Here is a 27,261-nt window from a genome sequence, read left to right as displayed (position 1 = left end):
TGGAGGAAGTAAAAACATGTCTTGCATCTCCTAAATTTCTGGACATGCTTTTGACATTCAGTAGAATAATGGATGTGCATGTTAATATATTACATTGGCAAATATTGTTATAGTTCAATTGATATATTTGGGAATGTGTTATGCACAGGAAATTAGTAAATCATCTATACACAGTATTGAATATTATAATACTTTCTCAGCATTTGAATAAGAATAAGAATCAAAAGCATAAGAATCAAAAACTTAAGTTCATATTTCAGCACAGAAAACTGTTATAGGCCCCACAATATAAGTTCTGACTTGTCTGAATGCCAAGATACCCTGAAAGAGACTGTGCTCTCCATCAAAACTTCCTGGGGATAGTATTTGTTTCCTCATCTGCCAGTTAAAGTAGACAGACTGGTGATATTCAAGGAAGCTCCTACAATATCTGTACATATCATATGATATCAATCTGTTATTATTAGCTCTAGAGTTTAATAAAAACAAAATTTACTGAATATGTTAAAAGTGCACACACATGCACACACATGCACCTGCACATCTAGAAAAATATATGTGTGTGCACATTTCCGTGGATTCTATCCCTCTTTCCACGAAGATTTTGGGCAAAGTAAATACTAAAAATTCCTATATACTAGGTTTGAAGTTATCTGCAGTCTATATTTTTTTCCCATGTGTTTCGATGAAGTAGATTACAAAAGAACTATTTGATTAAAACTCCTTAAAACTTTCAGGACAGTATTTCATAAAGGTAATAATTTTCTAAACATTTATTTTTCTTTTCCTGTATTTATCAACTCACAGAACTTTTCTTGTAATTTCCTCTCCGGGATCTAATCACAAAGACATGTTATCTAAGACTTTCTAAGGTTATAGAAGATTAAAATTTAGATATCTGTGTTCAGAACTGAGGTCCCATGCTCACAACCACTTTCATTTCTTTCTGGAGGCCTTGAAATTATATAAATCAAACAAGTTGATTTGATTTTGCTTTTAATCTTTAATTTAGGCTTTTAAAGCTCTGGTTATCAGCTCACCTGGAAGTTTTTAAGTTAGTCCAACTCATATGCAAACATAGTAAAGTTTAAACAGGTAGAACTTCTTTTTTTATCCTTTCGCTCTGAGAACCTTCACTTGGAATGAGAGCATTGATCATTAAATTTCTTTCTTTCTTTCTTTCTTTCTTTCTCTCTCTTCATAAGGTGGATCCACAGTTTGAACACTTCTAGTAAATCTAGGTACAGATTTAGCCTCTTCCTAAATGGATTGAAACCCTTGTCTTCCATCAAAATATTTTATCTTCCTGGCAATTTTATCTATTTCCTGCTAATTGTGTTCCACTATACAAAAGCAATTCTGATTAACTGGAACTCTTCAGTCTTTTGAAGTCAATTGTTAGGAAGGGAGAACCTGACTTCTCATTCACCCTGCAAAAAACCTGTGTTTTTTACACAAAGAAATCATCAGAAAATATACATACATAATGACTGGTGCAAGAGCAGAAGTATTTCATGTAGTACTGGGTAAGGAAGACAAGGAAGGCTGCTTTGGTGTGTGTTTTTTATCGGCTGCTCAGTCTTGCCACTCAGAACATCTAACTGTTTGAATCACAAAACTAAGTATATTTTGAACTAACTCTACAGAGTTCTGGTTAAACACCACTACTTATAAAGTTTTATGGAGCCTGAATTTCTTTCATGTCTGCCTCAATGTGTTTGTAAATCACAAGCAAAACCAAATCCACTAGCCAATAGAAAACATATAAAAACAAACCAGACAAACCCAACAAATGTGAAAGATGTTTCCACACATCCCTTCTAGAAAACATCTATGTGAAATTATTTAGTGTTTGCCACAAAGTCCTTGATAGGAAACAGTTTCCCATCGTGGTCTGAAATGATGGGCAACAGATCTTGCACGTTACAGATTAAAGGGAGGAAGGAGTCTCACAACTACACAGAAAATGTTAAAATGACAAGTTAAAGTAGTAAAAATATTCCTGACAACATGTAAACTGTCAAAATACACTTTTTTTCAGAGTTAAGACATTCTGCAATGATTTATTGATTTTTATGAAGATTTCTTTAACAAGATCTTGGATGTTTTTCCAGATTTCTTCTGATCAGAAGGGCTGACTTGAAATCTGAGGATCACAAAATCTGATTCTGTTTTATTCAAGCTCACAAAAAGTTTTGTTTTCATTCCAAGACCTTGGGACTAATTAATTACCTTGACAGTTGCTAGATACATGGAAAATCTGTATAAGTGTTATGCTAAGAAAAGTCTCTCATGCAGATAGAACCCATGTCACTTGAGCATTAAGGGTCAAGACCAATATCATAAACTTAAACCCCAAACAGTAAGTCTTGGAGCATGAAGATATTTTCTGTGTATAGGAAACGTATTCCACTTGCTAAGTCAGAATTTTTTATTCTGCACTATATTCAAAGATGATTCTGTATTGTGTAATACTGCCTGTTTCTGCCTCTTTCTGTCTTTTCTATCTTTTACCTTTCTTCTTTCTCTTAGACAATATCTTTATAAATGTGATAGCTCAGCCTTCACTAATTCTGTCTCTGCATCTTCCCCTCTTAATTTTTTACCATCTTTCTTATTTGCCTTTTCTCCTTGATTGCTCCCTCACACTATATTGTTTGGTTGTTTGTTGTATTTTTTTTCTTGCGGCAATCTACAAATCTCCACTAATCAAAAAGGTTCATGTGGACAGAGGCACAAATGATACGCAGATTGTTAGTGCAGGAATTATTGCTGCTTGTAGCTGCAGAACTTATGACACCTGCCGTTTATTAAATGAGAGAATACTCCTTTCTCCAAAGTCATAGTATTCAAGAAGTAAAGGTCCAGGTGTCCGCAAAAAACATAATGAAGAAAAATTTTCAAATAATGTAAAGAATTCTAATGGGTGAATTCATACTTTCTATTGTTGTTTTCATATATTTCCCAAAATATTTAGACAAGTCATATATGGTAGAAGAGACTTCAAAGGAAGATTAATCTTATTTGTGGGTGCATGTGCTGGGAAAAATCACCAGTAGTGGATGCTGGTCTCTTCTCTCAAGTAACAAGTAATGGATGAGATGAAATGGCCACTAGTTGTGCCAGGGGAGGTTCAGAGTAGATATGAGGAAAAATTTTTTCACTGAAAGGGTTATCAGGCACAGAACGAGCTGCTCAGTGAAGCAGTGGAGTCACCATCCCTGGAGGGATTTAACAGACACGTAGACAAGGTGCTCAGGGATATGGTTTAGCAGTGGACAGATATGGTTGGACTTGATGATCTTAAAGGTCTTTTATAACCAAACGATTCTATAATTCTATGAAATCTATATTTGTGTGGCAGGAAAGGGATTAAACTGTCTTTAGAAGAAGAATAGGACAGTACTTAAGTACTGTACTTACAGTACTTAAGGGCAAGGGAGCCCATGAGGGCTGGGAGCTCTTCAAAAAGGAAATCCTGGCAGCTCAAGAGAAAGCCATCCCCATGTTCCAGAAAGCCAGCTTAGTTGAACAGAGAGATCTTGAGTGATATCAAGAAGAAGAGAAATGTTTATGGGCTCTGGAAGAGGGGACAGGTCTCTTGGGTGGACTACAGGAGGGAACTGAGACTGTGCAGAGAAAAAATCAGAAGGGCTAAGGCTCAGCTAGAAATCAGATTGGCAAAGTCTGTGAAAGATAACAAAAAATCCTTCTATAAATATATAAATAATAAAAGGAGGACTAGGGAGACCATACAGTCCCTATTGGACGCAGAAGGAACAACAGTGACAGGGGGTGAGGATAAGGCTGAGGTACTTAATGCCTTCTTTGCCTCAGTCTTTAATTGTAAAGAAAGTTGTTCCATCTGTGTACAAACCCAGGAGCTAGAGGAGCAAAATGAGGCTCCCATGATCCAAGAGGAGGTGGTCAGAGCCTTGCTAGCCCGACTAGACACCCACAAGTTGATGGGGCCGGATGGGATTCAGCCAAGGATATTGAAGGAGCTGGCGGATGTGCTGGCCAAACCCCTTTCCATCATCTTCCAACAGTCCTGGAAGACTGGGGAAGTTCCACTGGACTGGAGGCTGGCTGATGTTGTGCCCATCTACAAGAAGGGGCGCAGAGAGGATCCAGGAAACTACAGGCCTGTCAGTCTGACCTCAGTGCCAGGGAAAGTCATGGAGAAGGTGATCTTGAGTGTTATCATGAAGCACATGCAAGAGAACCGGGTGATCAGGCCCAGTCAACATGGGTTCACAAAAGGCAGGTCTTGCCAGACTAACCTGATCGCCTTCTATGACAAAGTGACTCGGCTGCTGGATGAGGGAAAGGCTATGGATGTGGTCTTCCTGGACTTCAGTAAAGCCTTTGACACAGTTTCTCACAGCATTCTGCTTTGGAAACTGTCGGCCTCTGGCCTGGACAGGCGCACACTCTCCTGGGTGGAAAACTGGTTGGATGGCCGGGCCCAGAGAGTGGTGGGAAATGGTGTGAAATCCAGCTGGAGGCCAGTGACAAGTGGGGTTCCCCAGGGCTCAGTGCTGGGTCCAGCCCTGTTCAATGTCTTTATCAATGACCTGGATGAAGGCATCGAGCACACCCTTAGCAAGTTTGTGGACGACACTAAGCTGGGTGGAAGTGTGGATCTGCTGGAGGGTAGGGAGGCTCTGCAAAGGGATCTGAACAGGCTGGACCGCTGGGCTGAGACCAATGGCATGAGGTTTAACAAGGCCAAGTGCCGGGTCCTGCACTTGGGGCACAACAACCCTGTGCAGTGCTACAGACTAGGAGAAGTCTGGCTAGAAAGCTGCCTGGAGGAGAGGGACCTGGGGGTGTTGGTTGACAGCCAACTGAATATGAGCCAGCAGTGTGCCCAGGTGGCCAAGAAGGCCAATGGCATCTTGGCTTGTATCAGAAACGGCGTGACCAGCAGGTCCAGGGAGGTTATTCTCCCTCTGTACTCGGCACTGGTGAGACCGCTCCTTGAATACTGTGTTGAGTTCTGGGCCCCTCACCACAAGAAGGATGTTGAGGCTCTGGAGAGAGTCCAGAGAAGAGCAACAAAGCTGGTGAAGGGGCTGGAGAACAAGTCTTACGAGGAGCGGCTGAGAGAGCTGGGGTTGTTTAGCCTGGAGAAGAGGAGGCTGAGGGGAGACCTCATTGTTCTCTATAACTACCTGAAAGGAGGTTGTGGAGAGGAGGGTGATGGCCTCTTCTCCCAAGTGCCAGGGGACAGGACAAGAGGGAATGGCCTCAAGCTCCGCCAGGGCATATTTAAGCTGGACATTAGGAAAAAATTCTTCACAGAAAGGGTCATTGGGAACTGGAACAGGCTGCCCAGGGAGGTGGTTGATTGACCCTCCCTGGAGGTGTTTAAGGCACGGGTGGACGAGGCATTGAGGGTCATGGTTTAGTGTTTGATAGGAATGGTTGGACTCGATGATCCGGTGGGTCTCTTCCAACCTGGTTATTCTATGAATAGGACTATATTTTCTTTTCAGTAAAATTAAAGATGTTAACAAGCATATGTAACTAATGCATGGTATCAGTTAAGAAAGCAGACCTGGTGGTCTCTGATGCCTTTCACCAATGATATCCAGAGGCTTATGTTAACTGACCTTCCAGCTCTCAGGTGGTATGGTTAGGTGAGCTTCAAGGAATAGTGATAGGTGAGGGAAGAAAGGCAAGTAGGTTTACTTTTTTAAAAAAACCAAAAAAATCCCTGTTTTAAATAACTGGTGACAATTAATTTGATAATTATTTTATGATCAAAGAAATATAGATAATATGAAAAAAATGCCTCAATCTTCATAACAGTATGACAGCATGGATGACTCAGAGGTCAAAACCAGAGTAAAGTTTGAAGAAATACTCTGCTTATATGTTCTGCAGCAAGTGAAGCAGTCCTGAGATATTAGAGAAACCATAGTACTGAATGTAATTCTCTTGGGGTATTAGTTTTTTTCACCACCTGTATTCACTGATATGAATTTTTGGTTACAGATTTAAAGAAAAAAGATTAAATAATTATATGACAATGGAAATGGTCATCCTTTTCTTTCCGTATCTCATGAACAGATCACATATATGCAAGTGCTCAGAAATGGACGCACTGACTAGAATATTCATTGTAAAGTCCAACCTCATTCACACAATCCGGATGTTAAACATATATTATTTACTAAATACTACCATATCTAAGCGTGATCATATATGCAAACTACAAGAACATAAAATATCTGGCTTTAGATACATTAACAGACAAATGTCTTAACAAACCTCTGTTAAAATGCATTTTAAATCAGTCTGCATGCTTCTAACACAGTCTAAGCCTGTTTATGGTCAATGTCCAAAATACAGGAAGTCCTTTGTAATGTACAAATTGTTCTGAATAGCAAAAATGCACTATGTTAAAAAGAAGTTTGTCATCATTTTTATTGAGCAGCCTAAAAAAACCTTCTTCCAAATGTTTCATAGAAAAATATATATATCCTACACAGATGCTAAAATAGAACAACTCTTCAACTGTAACTTAGTCATAGCAAGGTTATGGAAAAGCTAACAAATAAGTGTTAGTATAAGCTTATTCAATTGTGTTAAAATACAGATATGCATAGTAATAGATACATTTATTCATATAATTAAACTTTATAAAATGACAGTGGTGTATGAGTTTCAAAATGTAGTTTAATTTAACACTTACTTAGTATGTTTCCCTCAAAAGATCTATACACGTAAAATTAAGAGCAGATGAATAAATAATGAATGTATGAAGCATCTTCATCTCTATGCAGATAAAGAAGTATATGTTCATGTCCTTGATTTAACATTCACAGAAAATCAACCAACTTAAAGAGTAATATGAAAACATATTTGTGTCAGCACTTTTAGAGTAATCATGTATTTCAATATAGCAGTACACAGTTCAATGAGAATGCCTTCAAAATAAATCAAAGCCTGGTGTTCTTTTTGAAAGGGTCGCTCATCACTGAAATGTTTCAAAAAAAGAAGGTAATTCCTGACAAACAACATATAGATCTTCAAAGAAGAATGAAATGTCAATATAAGAAGCTTTATGTAGTGTTTCTACTTAATAATACATTTACAATTAGTGATAAGTACACAGTTAATAAATTCTAGCCTGAAGCGCAAGTTCAGAACCTGAAATCTGTTGACATTAAACAAAGCAGCTTTTGATTTACTACTCAGTTGAAACAGATTGTTGTAAACAATCTACAAGGTGTCCGAGGTTATTTATCTTTTTTCCTTCATTTATTTGTAATTTTGTTTTTATATTTATGAAGGAACCCAACTCTCAGTAAACAAAAATGAATGGAAAATAAATATTGCAATATTCGTCTGGGAATTGTGTGTTGTCTTCATCTCCCAACTTCTTTCTCAGCTTTATTTGCCTTTTGGGGACCGCTGCTTTCTTATTTCCTTTAATACATGCATTGACTGGTGCAATTTCTCTCTCTCTCAGATGTGGCAGGAAATTTCTTGTGTTTTGATAATAAGTGAGTAGACACCCAAGCTCAAATCCCCACAAGCTTACTTCTGACATTCTTTAATATTACTATGATTTATCAAGGATTTCCACAGCTCTCTCCTGACTCCTTTAAAAGATATTTTAAATGGTTTTACAATAAATCTGTTTAGTGGCTGTCTAATTTGACACATATTTTGACATAGTCAATTGTCACATGTATTTAACAAATCGTGTGATAAGAAAAGAGCTTACGAACTGTTTAAACTTTGCTCTGTATGAAAAACATAGTGTTTGTATTCCAGGACTAGGTTTGAAATCAGTGATTAGCTGATTAAAGAAACCAGTTTACAGATAATTAGCTTTTAAACATCACTACACTATCTTGAAAATCAGTTCCTAATATTCCTGTCAATATCTGGCTATCAGACTATAGGTCCTCTTAATGTGTAGATTAATTTACCTAAAAGAAGTTAAAATTGTATTTAATAGCAAGAATATGTAGATTGGTTCATAAATATACTGTGGAAATGATTGAAGGACATATTAGACAACTAGCGCATTGAGAATATAAAATGAAAATAAAATATTTATGGGGTGTAACAGTACAAGCAACATATCTAGAAACATGTTACCAACTTCACGCTTCACTGATCTGAATTTTAGCTAAGAACTTTTAGAGTCTGGTTTTAGAGTTGATTTAAAAATTATCATTTAATGAGACTTTAAAATGAATTTGCATAATCCTCAAAGAAAATATTGTTCAACATTCAAAAGAGCTATCAGTATCCTTTTTCAAAGCTCACATGAATTCCAGTTTCAAAAAGGGCATTATTTATGACACCAAGACAACAAAATACAAATACAGTTGTTAATCACTGGGTAATTACAAAAAAGATTCTCTTAAAATGATAGCACAAGTATCTCACAAGTCTTTACTTCACATTCATCTCCTAGTGTTAATCTTTCCTGTTTAATTGCTGCTCAGGAAATTTATAATATTCCACAACAAATAAATATTATGCAACTGAAGAACACTTTGTGAAAGCAAAAGCTCTACCTTCTTAAAACATTTTGTAAAAGGTAATGTGTCTTTGTTCTACAATATGTTTTGGTGATGTATAATAATTCTTTCAAAGACTTCTGCTCAGAACGATCCCAGAGACTAGACAGAGTCCTGAAATGCAGTCACTGAACTTATGCATGCAAATGCATAATCTAAAAGTGAATCTAACAACAAATGTGATATTTAACAGTGAAATATTATTTCTGTGTAGAAACTGAGTAAGAAGATTTTTTTTTACTCATATGAAAACAAGGTACTTCCTTCATGCACTGCTTTGCAGGGTTGTGTGGCTGTCTCATGACCCATTATGAGGGACGTGGCCCTGAAAAATGAAGTTGCAACTTCAGGGCTTCTTTGGAGATCTGTGAATAGACTCAATGTTAATATCCAATATCTTTATCTTCAGGAGATCACTAGGACATTCCTAATGCTTTCCCACTCTGTCAGAGTGGAAAAAACGTCTGTCAGTGTCTGCTTTCCCAGTCTATCAGAGTTGTTCATGAATCTTCTTGAGAAAGAGTTTGCAAAACGATGTATCAGCCAGAGGAGACAGTGAATTGTAAGTTTGGCCATGGGTTAGGACATCAACAGGATGTAGCTGGATAAAAGTGAATCATAGCTTGCATCTTCAGATTCTGGGAAATGCTATCATATCTTCTTTTTTTTCTTCTCTGTTGATACATCTGAACGAGAACATCAAGCCAGACATTGATTCTGTGAGGAAATCTCAGCCCTAGGCCCCAGTCAATGGCTAAGCAAAAACCGTCACTTACCAAACTCACATCTGTTACTGATGTTCCAGGCAGGCACATTTCCTCTGAATTTCTTCCCTGTTTTTCCAGAGCAGCAAGGGAAGATAAAACCATACCATAATGTAGGGTCAGCATACAGAAACAAACTGCTGCTGCTGACTTACGTGAAACATTTCAGGGTGACAGGCAAGTTCAAAAACACAGAAGAAAAAAATCCACTGGGGAGAAGAGTTAGCAGATCAGTGTGTAAATTGGGCAACTGACCCACTTTAACCACCAACATTTTTTATGAATGTACCGAACACCAAAGAGATTACTTCTTCAGTTCATTTAGAGTCTTGAAGATAATCAGGACATAACACTGTATCCAGTAAGGCAGAGAGAAACTCACCTGTTTTTTTTTTCTTTTTCAAGTACTCTATTTCAATACAAGAAATCCTAATTTGTTATTGAAGTGTAGTCATTTCAAAATCTGAATGGCTCCCCTCAATTAGATAAACATTATTGAATTTTTTGACTACAGAAGGTCATATGTTTGCAAAAAAGTGACTCCACAACATTTATTTCAGGAATTCCTGAGGGAATAAAGTACCTTTATATTGGTGCTTTTTCCATTTCATTCTGGCACTTGATGCACTTCTTGGCATATGTTTCCTTAATACTTAATGCTAGACATAGGTTTAAATACTGATAAAAAACCAGATATGTTTGGCCTTTTGAAGATTTCTTACTATTCAGACTTTTCTGAGAGTCTTCATGCTTCTATTCCCCCCAGCTGACAGTTTACTACAGCTTCCCATGAGGGGAAGTCCAAAATGGAGAAATTTTATAGGCTACAAAAGGGACATTCCAGGTGAGGGACATCTTTTGAGCCAAGAATGAAGAAGAGCAGAAAGGAGGGCTATTATGAGTATGAAACATTACTTTGAGAGGCAGCCAAAGTGCACTGACTAATAACATGGATTCCAGGATTTATGACATTGCATGGCCTGGCTTGATGTTGTGCCACAGGCTGAAGCTGGGAGAGATAGATCAAGAAAGAGAGTCAGAGAGACCACTGCTGAAAAGAACTGAGAAGAGGACATGATCCACTCCGTATGTAACAAAGGTCAGAGTGAATTACAGATTTATTGGAATGAACACTGCTTCTGCCCATGGCTCCTAAGTATGGCAATAGTGCATGATGCAGTTTGATGAGTTGGCACATGTGATTACAAATTAGAGGCAGCCCTCTTACTCTAAGTTCAGCCCACTGAAATATTCCTGAGACAAGTGACATCCGAAATTCCTTGTCCCACTGGAACAGCTTTCTGATATCCTCACTGAAATTAGGAAACACACTAGAATACTGAAATGAACTCCTTATTTCCAGTTATGTGTACAAAATCCTGTACAAAATTCAACCCTCAGAACTCATGATCATCCCAAAGAGTCTGATAACTTGCTTTTTGAAGTGCACTGTTCTTCAGAATGGGATGCACGAGGCAAAGGAAGAATAAGTGTAAGTTACAACATATAGCATGTTTGCACCCTGATTTCTTCTTAATACTAGAAAGACTTGCTAGACTGTATAAGCAAAAGAAGCATGAACTCCTAGTATTACAGACGTTAGGCACTAGAGTGGGAGTTCTGCTTCCAGTTCAGGAAACACTGATTAAAGCATCCTTTCTTTAGTCTTGTGCATCCCGCCAGCTACAGCAGACATAATTTCTGTGTGGATCCTCAGAGAATAAAGTCTTTTCCTTACATATAACATGCTGTAGGTTTGCCTAATAGGATTAATGAGTAACTCATTCATACTAATTACTGTGAGAGGCAAAGTATTTGGAGATATTTGGCAAGTCCAAATTCTTTGCTGCTGTGCTATGGTGTGGGTGCAATCAGGAGAAGTCACGTGTATGCTGCAGTCTAGAAGAGCAGAGGTCTTACTGACACAAACTTTGGCTCAGAAAATACGAACCTAAACTCAATGACATTTATCAAAGTAAACAAAGATGGGGATCTTTGTGTGTTTCCAGATACAGTAATCTCTTTTGAAATGCAGCTCAGAGAATAACACAGCTGTGATTAAAAAGAGCAGCTAGATTCAATTACATTTGCAGTGAAGAAACTATATTGGTATGAAGCACCTTGCAGACAAAACTGAAATTTATATATTTTGTTACAAATCAGGAAAGTTATAATTTGTATCATTATAGTTACTGCATATTAGATTTTCTTTTGCACAGACTGTACTTCTTGGATTCTGAAATGATCATGTATTAGGTATTAGAGTTAAATGCCTGAATTTCTATCCTTTCGTGAGAAAAAAATGTGGAGTTTAATTTAAGTTTTTTGCCTGACTATCTTTTCAAAACTAATTGGTTTCAGTAATACATGACTAATGTACTCAGATGATTCCGGTTTCAATAATATTTTTTATTTATAATGGTTTGTATTATAGGCTTCTGTAAGGACTTGGATGCTATGATAATAGCCTATCAAATATTGTGTCTTGAACTGTTAGGATTAAGCTTCTTATTACTTCCATGTGACATAAAGGGACTAGACATTGGGCTCTTTCAATCTTTGAAGTGCACTGATTTTTAAGGTACATATTTTGAGATATTGTTTGTTTTTAAATTAAGCTATTAGGGGCTCTCCATTCTTTCGTAGATGTTATCCAATAAACATACTAAGTTAAGCAATCAGAATATATAATATAGTTTATGTGTCTGTAACCTGTGGAGTTATATTTGCCAAAGAATTATGCACCATGGTATTTTTCACAGATTTTTTAATGAAAAGACCTGATGATGTCACTTGTCCTTGTTAAACTTCATGAGACTGTTGATTGCCCAGATCTCTGCTTTGTCTAGATCCCTCTGCAGGGCCTCTTTGCCAGTAAGCAAACAGCTCTCCCCAGTTACATGTCATCAGTGAACTTGGTTAGTAAACCTTCAAGTCCTGCATCCAGGTCATTTATGAAGATATTAAAGAGCACTGCTCCTAACAGAGATCCCTGAGGAACCTCGCTAGTGACTGATCACCAGCCTGATGTAACTCCATCTACTATGGCCCTTTGCGCCCAATCCATTCACCCAGCTCATTATGTGTGTATCCAGCTGTATGCTGGATATTTTATTTAGGAGGCTACTGTAAGAGACCATGAGGAGACCTTACTAAGCAGTTCCCTGAGCAACCTGAAGTCTGCTTTCCTCATATCCAGAGTAAAGGTCTTGATGTCAGTTTTCCTCCTGTTGCCACAGACATTAAACTTGATTGCTTTGTGGTTGCTGTGACCAAGACAACCTCCAGTCACCACCTGACCCACAAGACCCTCTCTGTTAACTAGCAACAAATCAAGGAACGCACCTTTCCTTGTCGGTTCCCTCAGGAACTGTGCCATGAAGTTATCATCCAAAGAGTTTAGGAATCTTCTGGACTTGTTTGTACCAGCTGCATGGTACTCCCAGTTGATATCTGGGAAACTGACATCCCTCATGAGGAGAAGGTGAGATGACTTGGAGGCATCCCATCGTTCCTTAAAAATAACTCATCAGTGTCTTCGTCCTGGTTGAGTGGCCTATAGCAGACTCCCACAATTACATCTTTTTTAATTGTCTGTCCCTTAATCCTTACCCAGAGGCTGTCAACTATGTCATCACCAATGGCACGCTTCATGCGTTCCAGCCCTTCTGCTACATAAAATGTCATCACCCCACTTTGCCTGCCCTGTCTAGCTCTCCTGAAGAGCCTGTAACTCTCCAACACCACACACCATGTGTAGCAATGTATGCCATGTGTAGCAATTCTTTCCCAGGGGTTTTGATGTACTGTTAGAAAGAATTTTATATAGTTAGCCTAAACATAATTTCCTCTCTGTTTAACTGGAATTTTTAGACTATAATGAGGGGTGCAGAAGTACCAAAAATCTATTTTCCTTAGTCCTTTTTGTATGGTTAAGTTTTTTATTACTTACCTAGGGTCCAACTGAAAACAGAGTCATTTTACTTTTGCCTCATTGTAGAGTTTTTATACCTTTCATATTTTTTCTTGTGATCCCCTGCATTTTCATTTTTCTGACAGGGATCAGTATTTCATTAATAACATTAAAAGAAAAGGGCAGGCAGAGCTATAGAAAAAAAGATCCTCATTGATCATATCAAGAGGTCAGAGTTACATACTGCAAAGTTTAGATTTACCTGGAAAAGTCTTATTGCCTCTTCTTTCTCCTAAGTAATATGATAGTAATACAACCAGCTCTTCCTAAACCTTGTTTCTTTTCCTCCACTTACACTCATCACTCTGGTGCCATTGGTGATCAGAGCTCTACCACCTTCATATTTTAATTCCTTTTGCTAAGAGGTATTTCAGTATGGTTAACATTGGTGACTGCAAACATTTTCTTCACACAGCTATCTCCAGTACTTTTACCAAGAAAGAAATGTGCGTATAAATGATGGGAACTGTTAAAACCTAAGGAATACATAGGCTGCCAACAAGTTTTAAAAAGTAGAGATTCTCTTATCTCTGGAATGTAATGAAGGAAGGGAGGATGGAGAATTCAACGAATATATAATACAACTGTCTACATAGTTGTTTGTAGATTTCAGTAACCTGGATTCCAGATCTTAATATTTTACATGATTGCTGGGCTGTACTAGGTCTAGGAGAAGTAATGTCTATAAAACAGATACTGATAGCAGCTGCCATACTTAAAACAATTCAGAGTCAACAAAGGTGATATGAGAATGCAGATCAAATACAAACATCAACACTGACAAAAAGAGACCTGCTGCAATTAGCATAGTTAGGCTGAATCTGTGGCAAATTTCCTTCAGACAGACACATCTTGTATCAGGTAAATTCGTGCAGGACAATCTCGGAGTCACTTGGTCACATGCTTTCAGTCCCTCAAACTCATAAGTATATGTCCTGGATAGTGTTGTAACCTTTGCTCTGTTTCTCTGTTGATATAGTTGTTCAGTGAATGTTGGTTTTCCAGGATGTTATTTCCTTTCTTTCTGACCCTGATGTCTCTCTACCTCTAGCTATGTATAGTCAGAAAAATGAACCAGCAATCATTTTGGTAATTAGCTTCTGAGTCTTCTGGAGAGAATAAAAGACTGGGAAAGATCTCCCTGCCAGTGAATCACTTCAGTTTTTAGACCTTTAGTTACGCAGCAAATTTTTAGTTTATATATGAAGTAGATGTTTCCATATAGAGCAATGTTTACCATTCTTCATGGGTCTACGATGTTTCTGTGCCAGTAGCACCAGTACCAAATCTGATGCCTGAAGTGATGAAGTTGAATGTAAGAGTAGTTCTTAGGCTTTGGGATTCAAGGTAGAAATCTTTTCTGTGTGTGTGTTTAACTAATGTAAAGACCAATTTTCTCAAATTGTGAAAAAAACCAGAAAAAATAGTTCATTATAAAAAAACAACCAAACAAACACACAAAAAAACCAACCCAGAAACATTTCTCATTAACAAGCAAAAAGAATTTCTGGACCAACACAGGCAGTTAACTTTCATTATAAACGTCTCTGCAAGTAAGATTCAGCATTTTAGAGAGGATGTTTAAATTCCTTATTTAATAAATGACCAAAGTTAAGTTTCTCAGGATAGCATTCACATCACCTTGTATGCTTGAACTTTGAATAAGGTGCCTCAAGAAAGTAATATGAAATGTCTATCAGAGACACATATGAACATCTTTCCTGTTTCCTGCACTTTTTCTGCTGGATGAGAATTGAGACCAAATTTATAGAATCATAGAATTATAGAATAGTTAGGATTGGAAGGGACCTTAAACATCATCTAGTTCCAACCCCGCTGCCATGGGCAGGGACATCCCACTAGATCAGGCTGCCCAAGGCCCCATCCGACCTGGCCTTGAACACCTCCAGGGACCAGGCACCCACCATGTCCCTGTTCCAGTGTCTTACCACTCTCATGGTGAAGAAATCCTTCCTCATGTCTAGTCTAAATCTGTCTCTTTCCAGTTTATACCCATTCCCCCTTGTCCTATCATCACGAGCCTTTATGAATAATCCCTCTACAGGTCGCTGAAAGATCTTCTCTGAGCCTTCTCTTCTCCAGACCAAACAAGCCCAACTCTCTCAGCCTGTCCTCATGTGGGAGGTGCTCCAACTCTCTGATTATCTTTGTAGCCCTCCGCTGGATCCATTCCAACAGTTCCATACCCTTCTGATGTTGAGGATTCCAGAACTGGACACAGTACTCCAGATGAGGTCTCACAAGAGAGGAACAGAAGGGCAGAATCACCTCCCTCGACCTGCTGGCCACATTTTTTTAGATGCAGCCCACGTTTTTTTTGATGCAGCCTACGATATGGTTCGCTTTCTGGTCTGAGAAAGTACATTGTCGGCTCATGTACAGTTTCTTGTCAACTAGCACCCCTAAGTCCTTCTCTGCAGGGCTGCTCTTAATCACATCATCCCCTGTCATGTACTGAGAATGGAGATTGCCCCAGCACAGGTGTTGGACCTTGCACTTGGCCTTGTTGAACCTCATGAGGTTCTCACAGGCTCACTTCTCCAGTCTGTCCAGATCCCTCTGGATGATATCCTTTCCTTCTGGTGTGGCAACTACACCACTCATCTTGGTGAGTGGTGGTAAAGATACCTATGATAAATTATTAAGTTATGGTTTATGGTAAATCCAGTCTCAGGTTCTCACCTTCAAGCCTGCTATTTATAAGAAAGGTTCAAACAAAATTCTGACAAAAATTGTTTCTGTGTTACTTTCCCATATCAGGAACCCTGCTACTCGTAAACTGGACAAGTAATGCATAAAATATGTACGCTGTCATGATTAAATAGGAATACATTAATTGCATTATAAATTCCTACTAAATTCTAGTGACTTCTCAAGAACACAAAGCTAGTTGAAGATCACTGATAACAGGAATCTGAAATTAAAAATGTCAAAAAATTTATTTGCATGTATGGCTTCAGTTTAATTCTCTTTCATTTTTCCCTGGCATCTTGTAATTAAAAGCTAATAATCATAGAATCATAGAATAACCAGGTTGGAAGAGACCCACCGGATCATCGAGTCTAACCATTCCTATCAAACGCTAAACCATGCCCATTAGCACCTCGTCCACCCGTGCCTTAAACACCTCCAGGGAAGGCGAATCAACCACCTCCCTGGGCAGCCTGTGCCAGTTCCCAATCACCCTTTCTGTGAAGAATTTTTTCCTAATGTCCAGCCTAAATCTCCCCTGGCGGAGCTTGAGGCCATTCCCGCTTGTCCTGTCCCCTGTCACTTGGGAGAAGAGGCCAGCACCCTCCTCTCTACAACCTCCTTTCAGGTAGTTGTAGAGCGCAATGAGGTCTCCCCTCAGCCTCCTCTTCTCAAGGCTAAACAACCCCATAATAGAAGACATTGGTGGATAATGATAGTTTTATTGAAACTATACTCAAAATAATACGTTTTTTGGTAGAGTACAATAAACTTTTCTCTTGAAAGTCTTCATATTCCATAAAAAGAATGTCCTTGATTTCATATTCTGGTTTTGTGGTTTGAAAACAGCAATAAATATGAGTGAAAGTGTGCACAGGAAGAGGAAAGTAGCCTTAAATTATGTGCTGAGTTTACATAATCAAGCAATCTGCTCCATGCAGGGGCAAACTACAGTAGCTGTTCTACCTTGAAAGAGCCTTTTATTTTGGTGTCTGAGTATGCATTCCTGCAGAAAGTACTCACACAACACTGTGTGGGAGGTATACTTTTGAACTGAATGCATCTATGAACATACATGTTTATACATATATGTTTGTGCACGTGCGTGCATCAGCTAATTTGAGATTACTATGAAGGCAGTATTCAAGAGCTTGTCAGATTAGGCCATTCTTTAAACTTCAAAAATCAAAATTTACTGAATTAATTCATTAACAGACTCCTTTGTGCTAATAGTTACTTCTTATATATTATTAATCATTAAGGGGCATGGTTTAGTGTTTGATAAGAATGGTTGGACTTGATGACCCGGTGGGTCTCTTCCAACCTGGTTATTCTATGATTCTATGATTGTACGATTATGAAGACAGGCTGAGAGAGCTGGGGTTGTTCTGAATCTATGACTGTTCAGTCTAGAGAAGAGAAGACTCCAGGAAGACCTTATAGCAGCCTTCCAGTACTTAAAGAGGGCCTACCAGAAACCCAGAGAGGGTCTTTTTACAAGGGCTTGTTGTGGTAAGACAAGGAGTAATAGATTTAAAACTAAAAGGTAGATGTAAACGTGAGGGCAGATTTAGATTAGATATAAGGAAGAAATTTTACACTGTTAGGGTGGTGAGGCACTGGAATAGGTTGAATAGAGAAGTCATGGAAGACCCATCCCTGAAGGTGTTCAAGGACAGGTCGGATGAGACTTTGAGCAACCTGATCTAGTGGAAGGCATTCCTGCCCATGGCAAGGAGGTTGGAACTAAGTGATCTTTAAGGCCCCTTCCAACCCAAATAATTCTATGATTCTATGTTTATCACTGCATGTAGCAAGCTGTCACTAAAAATCATAACCTGAATAGCTATGAGCATGCAATACCTTGAAGCTGACACTGTATGATTAGTATTCAATGGCTATGATCTGTCATGATTCAGTAACTGATCAAGCTTGAGAGCTCTTTGATGAAAACAAGGACAACCAAAGCAAGCTTGCATTCTTTTTTAGGTTGCCATTGCCATTTTATGCCTCTTGTCACCTCCTCTCAAATGCGATATCAGATGATGCTCCAGATGTACTAATCTTGGTTGTGGTTTTGATTGCCATCCTTTTTGTACATTAGGCAGGGTGCTCTACTCCTGTTCCATCCCTTTTGTCTATCGTATTCATTGTTCTTTATCTTGGGACTGTAATTTCTGTCACTTGGATGGCTCCTAAATATATCTGCACATGGTTTTGCTTGCAAGTTTGCAGGTTACATTGCTTCCTGTCTTAGAAAAAATGCTTATAAACTGTGACTGGCATACATAGTCACAGACTGTGTCACAAAATACTGTTGGTTTTGCCATATTGGTTTATATTTGCCTTCAAGGAAAGCCATAATCAATATTATCCTGCTTAATGTGATCTTAGTTTACAGATTGAACAGACCTCTGCTTTGGCTGCAATACTAACTTCTTAATCTGCTTGTTCCACATTTTACTCTAGCAGTGGTTATGCCATTTCAGTATGGGACTAGGTCTGTCTGAGAATCCTTATTCTTCTGTGTGGAAGTTGGGACCGTTTAAAGACAAAACACATTTTATACTGCAAATGAGATTTCATCAGTATAATTATTTAGTCAAAAATCACATGCAATTATTATTCTGCTAGTGAGCATTTTCTATACAGAGTTGGCTTAATTCAGTTTACTGGCAAGCAGATTAAAGAAGTCTGTTCTCCCTATTGCCCTCGCTGTCAATGTAGATTCATGGACTGCAGCCAGAAAAGGCCATTCAATCATCCAGCATAGTTTTTCGTGCAATGTAAGACTTCAAATTAATTTCTCCTTGAGTCAGAGCAGCATGGGGGAACTAACCTGCATTCAAGAATTATAGAACAGTGAATGCTGATAACTTGTTCAGAGTATGTCTTATGCTTCTCTTAGAATTATATTATTCATAATTTGAATATATCTAGCTGTAACTACAAGCCATCAGGTGTTATTGTTATGCATTTTTTCTGATGCCAATCATGTGTCCCTTTCAACTATAGACCTTGGTTACTAATAAGTTCTATCTTAAATTTTGGCAGGATTCTTAGATTATTTTCTCATGAGAAAATTCTCCAGTTTTTTCTCTATTTCTGCTGCTTGTTTTTAACCTGTTTCATTTAAGTCTCACCTGATGTGAACTCCAAAACTCACTATTACTGACTTAAAATTACACCAGTCTAAGAAGTAAGCTACAAACAAGTGGAGGTTTTCCAAACACATTAGATTACAACCATTTTAGTTATGTATCCATGGTTTTTATTATTCTTATGAGTTACAGCATCACAACGATAGTTTGTTGTCAAGTAATTCTCCACTTCATCATTCTCCTTCTATTACTTTACCTGACATCAATGTCAGCCTGACAGGCCTAACATCACTCAAGTCATTTAATTCACCCTTCTTCAATGTTGTCATGACATCATCTTTCTTTCAGTCACTGGAGAAGTGCCCCAGTGTTCCAAGACTTAGAGAAGATCAATATTAATAGTGTAGAATGCTCATTGGTCAGAGATTTTGTAAAAAATTACACAGACCCTTTGATTAAACAATGCCAGACATTAGCACATGCTGTGCAACATTAATCCATTTTTCAAGGAGGAAAGGATTTCCTGTTTTTCAAATATCTAAATATATCACATGATATTTACATAAATATAAAAAAGGAATATGTAAATCTGATCATTAATGGATAAAATTTAATCTTGGTATTTCTCTTTCTCTTAACACACAAAACTTCTGCTTTTTAACCTTAGCTTGTGTACTTCTGATTTTCTCATTAGTTTTCTGAAATTCCTCATTTCTGATTTGTATGCTTTCATTTGTAATACGCAGATGTTTTAATTAATTATTAAGTTGCTTTCATTTCCTCTAAATCAAATTAGAGAATTGTTTTTCTAATGCAGCAGAGCACTTCTTGATTTGGGATTATGAATTTTTGTCATGTGTTAAAGTATTTTCAACAAATGCCTTATTATTAATGTACTCCTCTAAAAAAAACCCTACTACATTCTGTTCATAATTGCCTTCAGCTCTTCAAATCTTTTCAAAGTACAATTATAGAAGTATTGTTAGATCAGACATTACTTCATTCCTGTTAATAAGAAAATAATCATTTGCAAAGTGATCGTTGATTTTTAGATATTATTATTTGTACTTTGTGATCAGTGTCAACTCTCTCTGTTTCTTAGCATGAGCCAGCAATGTGCCATTAACACAGGTGATTAACAGTACATGCTAGGATCCAACATTAGGAGGAGTGTTGACAGCAGGTTGAGGGAGGTGGTCCTTCCCCTCTACTCAGGGCTGGGGAGGCCACTCCTGCAGTAGTGCATCCATGTCACTTCTGGGCTACCCGGTACTAGATAGATATGGACATACTGGAGAGGGACCCACAAAGGGCCACAAAGATGAGTAAGGTACTGGAGCATCTCTCCCAAAAGGAAAGATTGAGGGAGCTGGGACTGTTTAGCCTAGAGCAGAGAAGGCTCAGGGATGATCTCATCAAGGTATATAAATGCCTAAAGTAAAGGTCCAAAGAGGACAAAGCTAGGCTATTTTTAACGGTGCATAGTGGCAGGACAAGAAGCAATGAGCACCAATTGAAACACAGGTTTCAAGAGGTTCCCTCTGGACATAGGGAAACACTTTTTACTGAGAGGGTGATGAGGAACTAATGCCAGATTACTCAGAGACATTGTGGAGTCTCCATCCTTGAAAATATTAAAAAGACATCTGGACATTTTCCTGGGTAACCTGCTATAGGTGGCCCTCCTTAAGCTATGGGGTTGTACAAGATGACCTCCAGAGGTTCCTTCCAACCTCAACCATGCTATGATCATATGAACATAAGATCTAATATATGTATCCTGTGTCAAATCTAACAGTATTTGAGTCAGGAAATGACACTTATAATTTTTCCAGTTTCAATTAATACTTTACTTGGATATTTGTGCTATCCCCAGGATTTTAAAGCTGCACTTATTTCCCTGTCCTCAAGAAGTTTTTCCCCACATGCTGTAAATTTGTAGCCACAGATTCAGTCACTCTCTTCATCAGAGCAATTTGGTTATTTAAGTCAGTTAATCATCAGTTTCCAATTTACTTGACTAAATTCATTCAATATTGTTGCTTCTGGGTTGTAATAGGGCATTTTTTTAAAATTACTCTCCTTTTATTTCTGCCTACGCCATTCTTCCCCCTTTCAGTAATAGGAACTTGATTAAAGGATGAACTTTAACCTTCATGACTAAAACCTTACTTGTCAAAGTTTATGAAGTCAGTTTAAGACAGTACATTAAGGTGTATAAATGCAGCTTTCTACCTGTTTTCTAGATGTATAGCTGTTTACCACCCAAGATGGCTCAAAAGACTGATGTCAATTCTGAGTCTTCAGAGTATCCAAGGTATCAACACAGGTCTGGCACAAGATTTACAGGAGACCTATGATCTTTAAATATTTCTCATACGGCATGATGCACGTAGGTGGAAGCAACACTATAAAGCCTCTAGGCAACACAGTCAGAGAAACGTAGAGTGGTTTCCACTACCGTAAAAAAATGAGACTTGTCTCATTGCTGAAGACAGGTGTCCAGTTTAATCTGAGATGTTCTAAGCTATCTCTTAGTCAGAATGTGTTTGCAAATCTGTGTTCTTAACTGCAGATGAATGAAAATTGGAATGACACTTTTAGTAACGCAGACAGAAACAGGAGATGCTCTGTCTTTTCTGCTGTGTTTTGCCTCTGTTTAAAAGCAATTCAAGCACTTTTGAAACAGAAAGAGCATCAGTTTTTCTTAGTATAAATTTATGTTGGCATAAATGTAAATGTAAATATTTCTATCAGGCAATTATAACAATTTCTATGCAATTATCCGCTCCTTGAATGAGTGATTCTTAACAATATATATGACTGATATTGCAGGCTTTAAACTCAAGGTGTTGTTTCCACTGTTGTGATTAGTACATATTCTCAGTACCCAAAACCCCTCAATGTTTTCAGTGGAAGAAAATTGTGCATCTTGACTGTGGTTTTTTTCTCATAATTAATATACATTGCATTTTCAAATAATTTAGCAGACTCTCAGAAGCTGTAGTGCAAGATTAATTTCTAATTTCATCTTCCTAGAGAGGTTACTTTTTTAGATAATGAATAGCGTCTTTTCTTATTACGTGTCAATAGGATTTTTTTCATATTATAATTTTGGCATTTCAAATTCAGAATTTGCTACATGTCTCCATGTTTACATTTTAATTGGAGGAGACTGTCCAGCGGATTAGCACAAAAATGCCAGCTTGTACTTCTAACCTCATTATTTAAAAACTCTTAGGAACCATATGACTTTGGCATTGCTGTGGTACTGTTTTTACTTTATATAGCCAGGACAGTCAGAATGCATTTATGGCTATTTGGTTTGACAAATACTAAAGGAAAATGGTTATATAAGCACTGTATAAATACATTTCTCATTTTCTAAGAAGCAATTTTATAAGAAAATGTTTGCAGAATTAAGTTAATGGTTGCATTATACATGTTAGTAAACAGCTCAAATTATTTCTTTCTTTCTCCTTGTGATAAGCAACTTTGCACTTCCTTAGATGTGACTTTATTGGTCTATGAATAATTCAGGTTTTTGAACTAACATCTCAAGAAGGAGTGCTATCAAAGATTTTTTACTTTCCTATTTCTGCTATGTCTTTTGTCATTTCCTTCTTATAAAGTAAATTGTTGAAATATAGACAAAAGGGAGATAAAGATTCCTTAAGGTACAGTGAGTGAAACAAAGGAATAATCATTTTGCAGAAGTTACTCGTGATTTATTTTTGACAGGTGTAATTGAATTAGATTTCTAGAGAATATAACAAATGATGATTACAGATGACAATCACCTTTTGACAGCTTTCCGTAGCTTCAGCATACTGTATGAGTAATTTAGTAATACATGAATGGATATAATATTACAAAATTCATTTGTTAGGGTTGACTTCCATGCCTGTCGAGTAGTCAAAATTCTGATTGAAGTTATAATAGTTAATATAAGGAATGGTTACATCGTTGTTCCTGAAAATTCAGTGACAGAGTATCACAGAAAAAGCTGGAAAACAGTACACTTGTACAAATATTTTGAGTAGATCTATTTATTTTCTATGAAATTAAAATTCAGGTCAGAGTGGATGTGCACTAAACAAAAGGTGGGTATCATTCATTTCCACCTAAAAGATAATGCTCAGATTTTCACATCATTTATTTTTATTTGAATGAGAAAACACAAGAGGCTTTTTTCAATATTTTAATACTGTGTGCAACAAATCAAAAAGCCAGGAGCTATCACAGAGCTTTAATACATAGGCAGGCCATTGTTTATAATTGAAGTGGAAATTAGAGTTCTACTGGCCTTCTTTTGCCTCGGCTTGTCATTTTAAACATGTATGCTTCAAGACATTTAAAATGCATTTGGATGACTGAAGAAGATGGGTTTGCAGACATACTTTAGATAACAGCTGTATGAAGCAGTCTTCATTTCATTATCAGTTTAATATTTTAATTTGCATTGGAGTCAATATGTTAGTTCAGTCACTGAACTTTTAACTGTACTTCTGAGGAATAAGTTACCTTTTCTAGGGTCCATAATAAAATAATGTCCTGCTTGTTTTTAAGGATCATTTGAAAGATCTTTTTTTCTGTTTTGTATATTCTTCTTTGCAGGTTTCTGGAACTAAAATGACTTTGTATAAAAACAGTTAAGAATTCCTTAAATTCCTGAACTCTAAGGCCCTATGTTAGATATAACTGACGGCAGCCAATTATGAGCATTAATTTGGCATATATTCTATCATATTAAAGGCAAATGAAAACACTCTGCAGCCTAGACTCTCTAAAGTCTTTGAACATATTCACACACACATTTTACAGTTCTTTCTGCACTCTTCACCTGCTTAAAAGTTGACCTTACAGAAAGCCTTGGGGGTAAAATCTGTGAATGTTAGTAACCTCCTAACTACTTATTTACATTATAAACTCTTAAAGCTTCAAAGGAACTGTCACAGGCTCCGCTCCCAAATATCTCAGTCCCATGTCCATTTATCATTTGCTTTTATCATAGAAATTCTCAGATAGAGAGAAAATTCCAGACTGAATGAGAGACACTTACATTTGAAACAAGTGGGCTTTTTCCAGCAAGTAGTGTTCTTTAATTTTAGCTTTTTAGCCATAATAGTAGCATTTCAGTCATAGTCTTGCAGACTATTTATGAAAAAACATGAACTACACATGAGTTGTGTAAAGTTAATATTATCAATATCAGTATGATACAGCCTTGACAGAGATTCCAGTTAGGAGAGAAACTCAGAAGTGCTTTGTACAGGCTGATAGACTGAGTCTCTGCAACAAAAAGTCACAGTACATTTTAAATCTCAAAACTATACATGAGTAACAGATTGTAGGAGAAAACTGGTGACAAAAATTATTAGAGTTGATGAAAACTATGTTGGATTACTTTCCACTGCAAAGTATTGGTTCAATCACATTGTCAGCATATGTGAGATTATGCCAATTCAGATGAAATTTCAGATAGGAGCATTTCCTAAGTTAAATTTTCCATTAAAAGTTTAAGCAGCTGTTTATTTTACATTTTACTTTATTTTGGAATTTATTTTATATTTTATGCATTGTTTATTATGTTATTTCATTAGTTCTACATTTTCTGATTTTCATAATAGCAGTGTACAGCGCTTAGGGCTACTGCCAAATGACATACTGAACAGTTTAAATGTGTTTCTGGCTTCTATCTTTTCTTTTACATCCTCAATTCTCAATTGAAATTGAATTGTTTTTCTAGATTAAATTATCTGCTGTTTGTAGAATGTCAGACCACTTCCTTAGAATGCAAACAGGAGTTGTTCTACTCTAGAAAATAAGTTAAACTCTCCAGGTACTAGCTGGGGACAGGGTTGTTTCAAATAACTTATATATAAGCCTAGAATTGTTCGCAAGATATTAAAAATTATGCCAGATATGCAGTGGTTTTGCTGAACCTACATTGTTAAGAATTTGGACCTAGACATAGAAGGACCTAAGTTGTGGCAAAAGCATACACAAATCCTGCTTATCTTCCTTTACATCCATACAGATCCTAGCGTATACTTGCACTTCAGGTACCAGTTTCAAGAACCTTTCAGGAAAATTTTCAGTTTCAGGTACATTTCAGGAAATTTTCAACAGAAAATAAACAAGAGATAAAAAATTCTAACGAATGAACACTGCCAGATATTCTCTCCCTGTCTCATTTTCTTCAGATTGTTGCACAGAAGAAGTGCACTAGGATCATATTTTATTTAGTCCTGTACTTTAGAAGAGAAATATACATTTAACATCTATAGATTTATCAGGTTCTTGAAAATTAAGCAAAATAAAAAACCCTCAGGCCTTATGAGGAACGGCTGAGAGAGCTGGGGTTGTTTAGCCTGGAGAAGAGGATGCTGAGGGGAGACCTCATTGCTCTCTACAACTACCTGAAAGGAGGTTGTAGAGAGGAGGGTGCTGGCCTCTTCTCCCAGGTGACAGGGCACAGGACAAGAGGGAATGGCCTCAAGCTCCGCCAGGGGAGATTTAGGCTGGACATTAGGAAAAAATTCTTCACAGAAAGGGTGATTGGGCACTGGAACAGGCTGCCCAGGGAGGTGGTTGATTCGCCTTCCCTGGAGGTGTTTAAGGCACGGGTGGACGAGGTGCTAAGGGGCATGGTTTAGTGTTTGATAGGAATGGTTGGACTTGATGATCCGGTGGGTCTCTTCCAACCTGGTTATTCTATGATTCTATGATTTTAACTGAATCATGCACTGAATAAGGACTAGAAACAGTCATATTATGCAACAAGAAATAAAAAAGAGTAGATTTGGTTTTACATTCTTCTAATTCGAAGTGGTTTTCCAGATGAAGACACAACTCCTACAGGGCATCTACTGAAAAAAATGCTCAGTGGTTTATAGTGAAACAAACTAATTCTAGAAAGACAGCTGTGTAAAGATAAGTCTAAGTAAATTTTGTATGATGGGTTAAAATCAGAGATAAATAAATGAAACTATCCTGATTGCTTTTGATCTGCAAGTTCTTTCCAAATATCTGCTCACAAACTCTCAGCATTTGGAGCATACTATAGAGTCTAGGTGTGCTGCATGAGCACATGGGTATGAATTATATTTGCTACATGCAACTCTCATAGCAGTGGATTATTGTAATTGCTAAAAATCCAGATAGGAAGAAAATAGTACAATAATAATTTTAAATGGCATTTTCATTATGAAAAAATATGCATATCTAATGGAATACTATCATCTAGAAAGTGTTCATTAGGATTATAAGGTTGATTCACTTTCAACTGATCTGAGAAAAAGCATTTACAGTTTGTGACAACAGTGTCATTGGTATGTTGATCAGTTTTTATTATTTCGGTACTCTGTACTGTAGAATAACATTCATTGCACTCTAGAATTGTTTTAGAATCTTGTAGACAGCAATTGTTGAGACAGAATCTTATTTTTAAATTATTTTTTTTTCAGGTCTAAACTTAGGTTACTTTTAGTTAAAAGTAACTTTTATTTGAGCTAGAATACCACATTGAAAATGAGTGATGGATAAGCTGACATATTATTCAGGAAATTAAAACTGCAAAGGAAATTCAAGGCAAGAAATAAACCTAAGAGAGAGAGGCAGTTTTATGTTTTGAATAGAGAACTGCAGAGCAGCAGCAAGTATGTTTAAGACCCATATGAAAGAAAAATGTTATGCTTCTGAACATATCCAGCTTCTGAATTTGCCTGACTACTGGAAAAAGGACAGATTTGGAGTGTGTAAATGTGACTGGTTTGTGACATTTGAACATATTGACCATTATTCTTTTTGTGGGACACTAGATTTGTGTTGGTTAATGGGCATTGTTAGTATCTATGCTGTTAGTAACAACTATTCAGTGAAATTATCCAGTTCTTCTGTACCTCTATGTTAGCCGTTCATTTTGTCAAATTTGAATACATCTTAATTTAGCCCTGGCCCTTGAAACAGTTGCCACAATCATTCTGATTTTGCTTTTATAATAATACATGTGCATTCGTTAGATTTTACATATGACGCATCCTACTACCCATTGGTTTTAGTTTTGAAAAGTATTTCAAGGACACTGAGCCTTATTCCGTTCTGATAAGGCATGTTTGATGGATAGATTAAACATTTTTATCATTTTATATCAGAAGGTG

This window comes from Phaenicophaeus curvirostris, chromosome 4 (assembly GCF_032191515.1).
Source record: "Phaenicophaeus curvirostris isolate KB17595 chromosome 4, BPBGC_Pcur_1.0, whole genome shotgun sequence".
Classification (NCBI taxonomy): Eukaryota; Metazoa; Chordata; class Aves; order Cuculiformes; family Cuculidae; genus Phaenicophaeus; species Phaenicophaeus curvirostris.
This window is presented reverse-complemented; position numbering follows the sequence as displayed.